The 8,697-nt window shown below is 36.6% G+C and overlaps 1 pseudogene across 1 annotated transcript in view; it reads right to left on the bottom strand.

Moving 5' to 3' along the window:
• Positions 1-3,843: 3,843 nt before the first annotated feature.
• LOC145813869 (uncharacterized) overlaps positions 3,844-8,697 on the bottom strand; it is a 36,492-nt pseudogene continuing 31,638 nt past the window's right edge. Inside the window, exon 17 of the transcript XR_014357264.1 lies at positions 3,844-6,250. The product of XR_014357264.1 is annotated as an uncharacterized LOC145813869 (transcript). The remainder of the gene's footprint in view (positions 6,251-8,697) is intronic.

Below are 8,697 nucleotides of genomic sequence, written 5' to 3'. Positions count from 1 at the left end.
CTCAAAACCCATATCACTACTAGAACCCCGTGCCCAAGAGTAGTTGAGCCATTGATCACTCTAGTACCTTCACAGTATTTTTTGTCACCCCTTACATCGCTGTTTTATCCTTCTCTTAATCTCACCAAAACATAGTCTCCATGACTATTTATAATAGTCTATCCACAAAAAACTTAGGTCCATAAAATTAGGTAACTGAAACCTACACATTTGGTTTCCCAATAGATTCTGAACTCTACTATCCTAACCCAAATAGATTTTGAACTCTACTATCCTAACCCAAATACATACTTAAACTAACCTAACAAATGTACGAGACCCACATATATCACATGGGTGGACTAATCCTAACAGAATATTAATAGAAGTTACTAAATTAATCAAGTAAAATATCATGCAGCCAAGACATCGCACATATAAAAATTAATTAGAAGGAAAATAATGATGCTAAAAAGTAGAAAAGGGAAATAAAAGAAAGGACTAATCATGAGACAAAAATATATCAATGAAATCACATTGGAGTAGAGATGAAGATAATAGCTGGAAAAAAAAAAAAACAATAACAATGCACCTAGGAGCACAATATGCCATGACTTACTTTTTTGTCGGTTGAGTTTGATTATTTGATTGACTTGGATGAGTTGATTGGCTCCTTTGCAGCCAGATGCTACCAAAAGACATCAATGCTCCCAAGAGCAAGATTGGGCCAATCCTTGGATCTCCCAGGCGATTGTGGATTCCATTCATGATGCTACCAATTCTCTGTTTCATTCATGTCCCTTTGGATAGAATGGTTTTGGCACCTACTGACCAAATAGGATCTGCATCTTCGGGAACAAGTGCAGGATTTTTTGCTCTCTGCGATGAGACAAACAGAAAAGGTTTGAGCAAGTAACATCTTGTATGAAAGAGATGCAACTCCAAGCTCTAGAGTGTATACATCCTTCAAAAAACCACAAAGTTCAATGAGTATCAATCTAAGAAGCACGGACGCTTCTAAGAACGTAACATGCCGTGTTTGAGACTCATCGGATACCTATGTAGCACGGGTGCGGGTGTGGATAGTTGTACGGGTACGCTAATGAAAAATCTAGAAATCCCCTAGATGTTGATTTGTGATTATGTATCAATTTTAAGCAGAATATAACAATTCCAATCAAACAATCAAGACAAAGAAACACAACGATTTTACGTGGAAAAAACCACAATTGGACACCTCCAACTGTGATAAAAAAACCACGAGCAACAGCCACAAAACAATCCACTAAGAAGATTTAAAGGAATTACACAGGTATACTCTCAATTACCTAGCGAATCCACGCCTAATTGAACCAACCTCTATGTGCCTCTTCCAACCCGTCTTCACCTCGGAATTGTCTTTACGATGAGCCACTCCAGAATCCACCAAAGCTTCAGGCTCGAATTCTTCAGAATCCACCGAAGAACAACTCTCTCTTTTGTAGAACAAAACACAACCTTTGATGTACTCTCTTTAAACCATGAGTTGAATACTCAATAAAAAACATCAAAGAAACTAGCAAAATATCTCCAGATATAAACCTTAAGATCCAAAAATAAGATCTGGAGAAGTTACTCTAGTGTTTGGAGAAAACCAACTATTTATAGAAAACCAAAGCAATCCTAGTTTCAGAAGAAAACCAACTCCTTAACAAATCTGGAAATCTGGGATCGCGCGGTCCGCTCGAGCGTGGGTCTTCTCGCTCGAGCGGAGACTTCAAATTCTGTGATTTCATACAGGCTCCACGCTCGAGCGTCGGTTTTGCCGCTCGAGCGGCGAATCACACCATCCAGTACTTTTTCAGGCATAATAGATATACTGTGAGCTTGTAAACCCCGCTCGAGCGCCCTTTTCCTCGCTCGAGCGGGAAGGCCAAAACTGGAAAAACTGGAAAAATATAACATGATCGAACAGGCAACTTTGAATCGATCCCTGTCATAATCAGCGAAGTGGCAATCTTGAAAGCATTAGCATCACAAACTTCTCTGAAAGGCACAATTCGGGTTGCATTCGCATCTAAACTCTCATAACCTCACTGAAATAAGAGTGCGAAAATAAATACAACTGAAAAGAGTTTTGTCAAACGGGATTGCCAAAAATAAAACCTAACAGCTAATACGGCCAAAACCTAAAAAAATAGGATACAGGGTACGGCTGTGGTACATCAACAAATTTTTTATTTTTCATAGTTTATTGTTTGAGATTCAACCTACCAATCAAAGTTCAATATCAAAACTAAAAGGAAAATTACAAAACCAAAAGAGAAATCACAGTTCAACAATACCAATATCAAAGCAAAATCCATATGCTATTTTAATGCCATTAAATAGGAGAAATTACAAAATAAAGTTTCATTCCAAAAACAAACTAAGAAAATTTGGAAACTTTAAACATCAATTTTCATTTCCATCAACTTTATCATTGAATAATACATCTTTCATCTTTGACACATCAAGTAAAAGATTTGCAATTTCAAGTAAATCATAACTCTAATAAATTAAATGTATCACCATCAATGTCCCATAGCTTGGTGTACTCCCGATGTACCCATCATGTACCTACGAAGTACCCACCTGCCAAAAAATGTATAAAAAGTACCTGGTACGTATCTCAAGTACCCGATACGCATGCAACCCTAACAGTAAGCGTACCGGTACCCTGTAAGTACCCGATATGAGTATGGCAATATTTTCCGAGTAACGGTGCTTCATAGCCGGACACTTTCCAACACTTAGACATACATGAAACATATTATGAGTTTGAATAAATAACTTGGAATCCAATGATGCAACAAAAATTAAATAAATTTATGCCTATTCTCCTCCTTTATACTTCACAAATGAATATATTATACTTAAATATTTATATATATATTACATAATAATTATTTATCCTTATACATGACATATATTTGATAAATACATAAATAAATTATATATTTTGCAGAAGTCCCCAATGTATTGTGTCCTACATTTTTTTAAAATTTACATGTCGGTGTGTCAATGTCGTGTCACATGTTCATGCTTCTTAGGTATCAATAATGGAGTGAAGGTAATTAAACCCCTCAGCAAAATACACACAATTTTCCATTCAAGCACCAAAAGGAAGCTTAATTCTAAAAAAAGTTTGTCTATGTTAACTTACAAAAAAGGGGAGCTCCCTAGAGTCACCATCTTCGATTATTTGAGAGATCCACTCGATAATCTGCCAACCAAATAAAATAGAAACAACTCAACGTGAAAAGGTGCACTAAATCACAAAGAATGTTGCATTTGCGCTAACCGCTCAATACAGAGTGAAATATATCTCAATAATTAAAACATGTAGTAAAATCCATCTCACAACAGATAGAAGGCCAAACCTCTGAACTTTCTTCAGAACCATTGTACCTCGCAACAAGTTGTGATGCAAGATCCACATCGTCATTCGGAAATGCTTCCAACATGTTTTTGGGCTTTTTTTCCTCAATTTTAATACTATCTTCTGTAGCATTCCTTTTGTAACGTACAATAATTAACTGTGGTACATCTGTTATATCCCTCCTAGGTCCACATGTTTCATAGTTGTTCTCCGTTTGAGTGTGGAAAAAACAATATCGCTGGAGAAGAAGAGAAATATAGTGACTAATACAGTTGCAAAAGATCGTTTGTTAAATGTTCCAACATAGAATAGTCCATCATGATCATTATTAATTAAAATATTATAATCCATAATTAAGCACACATACTTCTACATAAAAATAAAAAAATAAAAAAAACCCTACAAATGGTGCTAGGAATAATAGTGGAGAGATAGAAAGATCATTCCTTCAACTGAATAAAGCAGAAGCAAACAACCTCTAATCATATATACAATGCTGCTGCAATGACATCTTACACAATTACTATTGGAGTTTATGAACAATTTTCACCTTTGCAATATAATACTACATGCCTCATATACACAACCTGGTGAACTTAGTTCAATTTTTATTATACAACACCTTCTGTGAGAGAAATCACATTCTGTTCCCTACACTAAATAGCTTGACCTACAGAATAGCATTATTTGTATAGTTGGAGAGGAATCACAATCTTTGTACATATGGCTTGATCACAAAAATTCATTCTATGTACTTCCTACACTCTTTTGTATTTCATTCTTTGAGATGAATCACATTTCCCTGTACATATAGCTCGATCCACGAAACAGAATCAATCAACAAGAGTACAAAAATTTTGTGAAAGATAACTTCCAAAGTTTTTTAAATGACCAAGAATCATAATGAAAAACTTTCACCTTCTTTGGTTTAATTTATGAATTGCTTTTGAGTTTTTTTGTTTTTCAATTTTTTTTTTGGGGGGGGGGTCCTTAGTGAACTTTTTTCATATTTTAGTTTTTTTTTAAAACTTTTTAGATGAACCTAATCTAGATGGACTTAAAATATAAAATATTCGTAAAAAGATTTGAAATTGTCTCTTAACTTTTTTCATATCTTTTTCAAATATTTTAAATTTTAAGTGCGTCTAGTTAGGCGGATCTTAAAAAAAATAAAAACTAAAATATGAAGAAAAAAATCACTGAAGACAAAAAACAAAACAATTTTGAGTCCCAAAGTTGGTTTTGAACTCAAATAGGATGACAATGAATGATGAATACTTTTAATTGGCCATGTCTCACATGGAGAACATAATCTAATACACCAAACAATTGAGGTGTGCATGCTTTGCACTAGACAGGCCATGGCTAAATATGTATATACCAAAGCTTTTAACTGTGAATGCGTAAGTCTCAAGGCATCAACACATAAGCATTTCAAATTTCAAATTTCAAATTTTTATATTTAGTGAGAAAAAATTATTTAAAATTAAATAAAAAAATAACGCCCAATTAGTACACATTAATTTTAATTTTATTTAAAATTAAATATAAATGTATAAATACTTTTCTCAAGGCGTTGAACACTTCATTCAAGAATAGGAAACTTGCCTTCATCAAAGATGAACTTAACATTCTTAATTTCAATTATTGAACTTCTTACTTGAGTCTTTGCTTTATATTTTTTCTTGGTTTTTTCCATGGAATATGATGGTTACAAAAGGGGTTCTTATTTTTTATGTTTAAATTTAAACTAGGTATTAGACCATTAAAAAAAAAAAAAAAAAAAACTAGGTATTATAATAAGCTTAACAACAACCCAAGTTATTCACCCAAAAAAAAAAAACAACAACCCAAGTCAAGCTCTCCATATACATACTGGTACATGGGACTTAGGTATGAGTATCGGGTGCGGGTGAGTATCCAAGCGTCAGACCTTCATAAATTTAAATCTTGAGATACGTATCCAAAATTGGATATGAGTATTGGGACACGTCATATGCACATATATATTATATTTTATATAATATTCTCAGATGAGATATTGTAAATTGTGTAAAAATATATTAGAAATTAAATAAGATACATGAAAATTTTGAAATTTCTATATCTAATTTATGTGAGAGGCTAAAAATATTACTTTACTAACAATGTGAGTTTCTTCTGCTTCATGTATTGTCACAAATTAAAGGATCTGAGTGCCTAAATTAGGTACAAGTGTCAAACACATATCCCACACCCTTACCCATGTCATATCCAATGGACACGGGTAATGTGAGGGAAATAGGAGAGTCCATGTAACACAACTCATATTTATGTGCAAAGGGAGTACAAGGTGCACATGAGTTGCACATCTCAAACTGTGATGTGCAAGTCTTTGGAGAGTTTCACCGAAAAATTAAAAAAAAAAACTCAATGCATTTTACCTTAGCCTCGCCTCGAAGCGAGCCTCAATACAACTTTTAAATACACAATATATTTGTATAAACATGACGTATTGTGGGATTTGTGGCTCAAATCATACATTAACTTTCTAAGATTAATAACACATATTTTGAAAGATTATTAGTAAGTACTTGGAAAGAAAAAATATATATTTAAAGAAAGGAAAAGAATAGCCATAAAAATGAGAATTACATCCTAAAATTCCAATCAGTGACAGGCCTCTATGATCTTCTCAAAAAACCATATTCAGATGTCAAAAGGTTTATGAATGCAATCAGATTCTTGGACATTTCCAAAAGTTTCAGGTAGAAATTCTCAGCTGCTTACAGCACGAGAATATAGCGCATAACCTTTTCCAACTTCGGCCACCATTTGGATTAAGATACTGGCACTCTGGCAAAAATCTTCCAATGCCAATAGTGATCCCAACTAAGTTCAACAAAGAGATTAAAATTTCAGAACAAATTGCTACCTACAAAGTACCATATAGCATCACATACATGACCCCCAAATTAATTAATCCATTCACTACTACAAATGCGAATTGAACTAGAACTGTTAGAATTTACCACTCACCTACTACCTCCACTATCTTTCTCCACACCTACCACCTCCACTATACCACTCACCTACTACCTCCACTATTTTTCTCCACACCTACCACCTCCACTATCACACACTCCACTACCATCTTCTCCTCTATATATAGGAGTTGTAATATACAGAATAGATCAATCTTGTAATACAGAATCATCAATCAATCAATAAATACATAAATTCTTACATGGTATCAGAGCTGGTTTAGAATCTAATATTTTCGCTTCACCGGCGGGCGGCAACCTCACCTTAGCCGTCCGCCGGACCTCAACCTAATCCGCTAAGATTTTTTTTACACATACCTCGCCAGAGGAAAACCTCCAAAAGCCCTATCCTTCGCCGCCCACCGCCGCCATTGACGGCGGCGCAACCAGCACCTCATCATCGAACCAACCAGTCCCGAGCTCCAATTCCAGAACTCGATCAAGCCATGCCTCAGATTCGTCCATCAAATCAGGACTCAATCTGAACATCAAAACACAAAACTCCATCTGATTGAGAGCCCCATCACCGTCCACGTCACCTTCTTTGACCATACTCAGAAGCTCGTCATCGCTCCAGTCCTGTAACCCAAGAAGAGCAGAGTTCTTCTTCCAGCTCTCGAACGTGATGAGACCTCTGTCTCTGTCCAGCAAAAGCCCAAACCCATCTCAGTACCTCCCGATCTCCTACTCCTCCTCTTCTCCAGGGCGCAGATGTCATGTGCAACCGTTGGTAACATGTACAGCTCAGACTGCAAATCTAGCTCCGGGGACTCCAGTGAGGCCAACGAGCATATTGGTGGTGGGCTCCACCGGAACACTTGGGAGGCAGATTGTGAGGAGGGCTCTAGACGAGGGTTACGACGTCTGCTGCCTCGTCAGGCCTCGACCTGCCCCCGCCGACTTCCTCCGTGATTGGGGCGCCACCGTTGTCAATGCAGACCTGAGCAAACCAGAAACCATCCCTGCCACTTTGGTTGGTATCCATACAGTCATTGATTGCGCTACAGGGCGTCCTGAAGAACCCATCAAAACTGTAGATTGGGAAGGAAACGTTGCTCTAATACAATGTGCTTGCCACCCATGACACCACCAGCGCACCTTCTCTCTCTCTAACCCCGATCACATTCTCTCTCTCTCAAGAACCACACCACTCACATTTTTTCGAATCTCTCTCCATTCCATGCCCCAACATCATCATGTTGTGCCCCAGTCTGTCTCTCTCATTTTTTTTTTGTCACTTTCCAATCCACCACCAGCGCACCTTCTTTCCCCTTTCATATATTAGATATATAATATAATCTGTATTCTTTCCCCTTTTTTGCGAAACCAATTATACAATACAAAAAACAAAAAAAAAAAAAAAAAATATATATATATATATATATATATAATAATAATAATAAATAAACAAAAGGTTACCCACGTGATCCACCAAGACCACTCCACTTTCTTTTCTTTTACTATCTATATAATTTATATATGTATATATTTATTATCATATATTACTTTTGCACAACCTCATATCCCTTTTTCTTTTTCTACTGACACAGCTGCGTCACTCTTTCCCTTTTGCACTCCACTCCAATTTCTTTATTTGTTTTTATCTTTTCTTTTTTCATTTCCAACACAAAAAAAAAAAAAAAAAAAAAAAAAAAAAAAAAACCCAAAATCATTTACAAATTTGCACAACACACCATATTTTATTCATCTCAGGGATCCACCCCGTTCACCATTTTACATCAACAAAACAAAAAAAAAAAAAAACAAAAAATAAAACAAAAATAAAAAAAAAATAAAAATAAAAATCAACAATCACACCCACAGTGGGAATTTTCTTCTCTACTCTGCCGCCGGTCTCTTCTTCTTGCCTCCGTCCTGGGCGGCCCTTGACGGTACTGCCTCCGTGCTTCCTCGGCCACCAAGCCAGTTGCCTCCTCCATGCTCCTCCACTCCAGCATATGGAGGCCCTCCAAATCGGAACATCACGGTGGCCTTCCGCTTCAGCTCCTTGTTTTCTGTCTTTAGCACACTTATCTCTGCTCGCGCATCCTTATACATGCGTTGGAGCAGAGCCAGCTGGGAGTTTAAATGCTGCACCTCATTTGTTCTACTCTGCAGCCGGTTCGACAAGTTTGTGACCGCCGTCATGCTTTCCACACATGCCTTCAGAGTATACTGATTGGCCTCCACATCCGACTGCACCGCCATTTTTTGCTCCACCGACCGCATCGGAAAGTTCAATGGAGCAAAACCAGAGGTGTTTGGTTGCGGTTCACTGGACACCGCACCAGTTAT

Source organism: Camellia sinensis, chromosome 15 (assembly GCF_055761805.1).
Source record: "Camellia sinensis isolate YWXY chromosome 15, ASM5576180v1, whole genome shotgun sequence".
NCBI lineage: Eukaryota > Viridiplantae > Streptophyta > Magnoliopsida > Ericales > Theaceae > Camellia > Camellia sinensis.
Note: the sequence above shows the minus strand (reverse complement) of the source record. Positions and strands in the feature narration are given on the sequence as shown.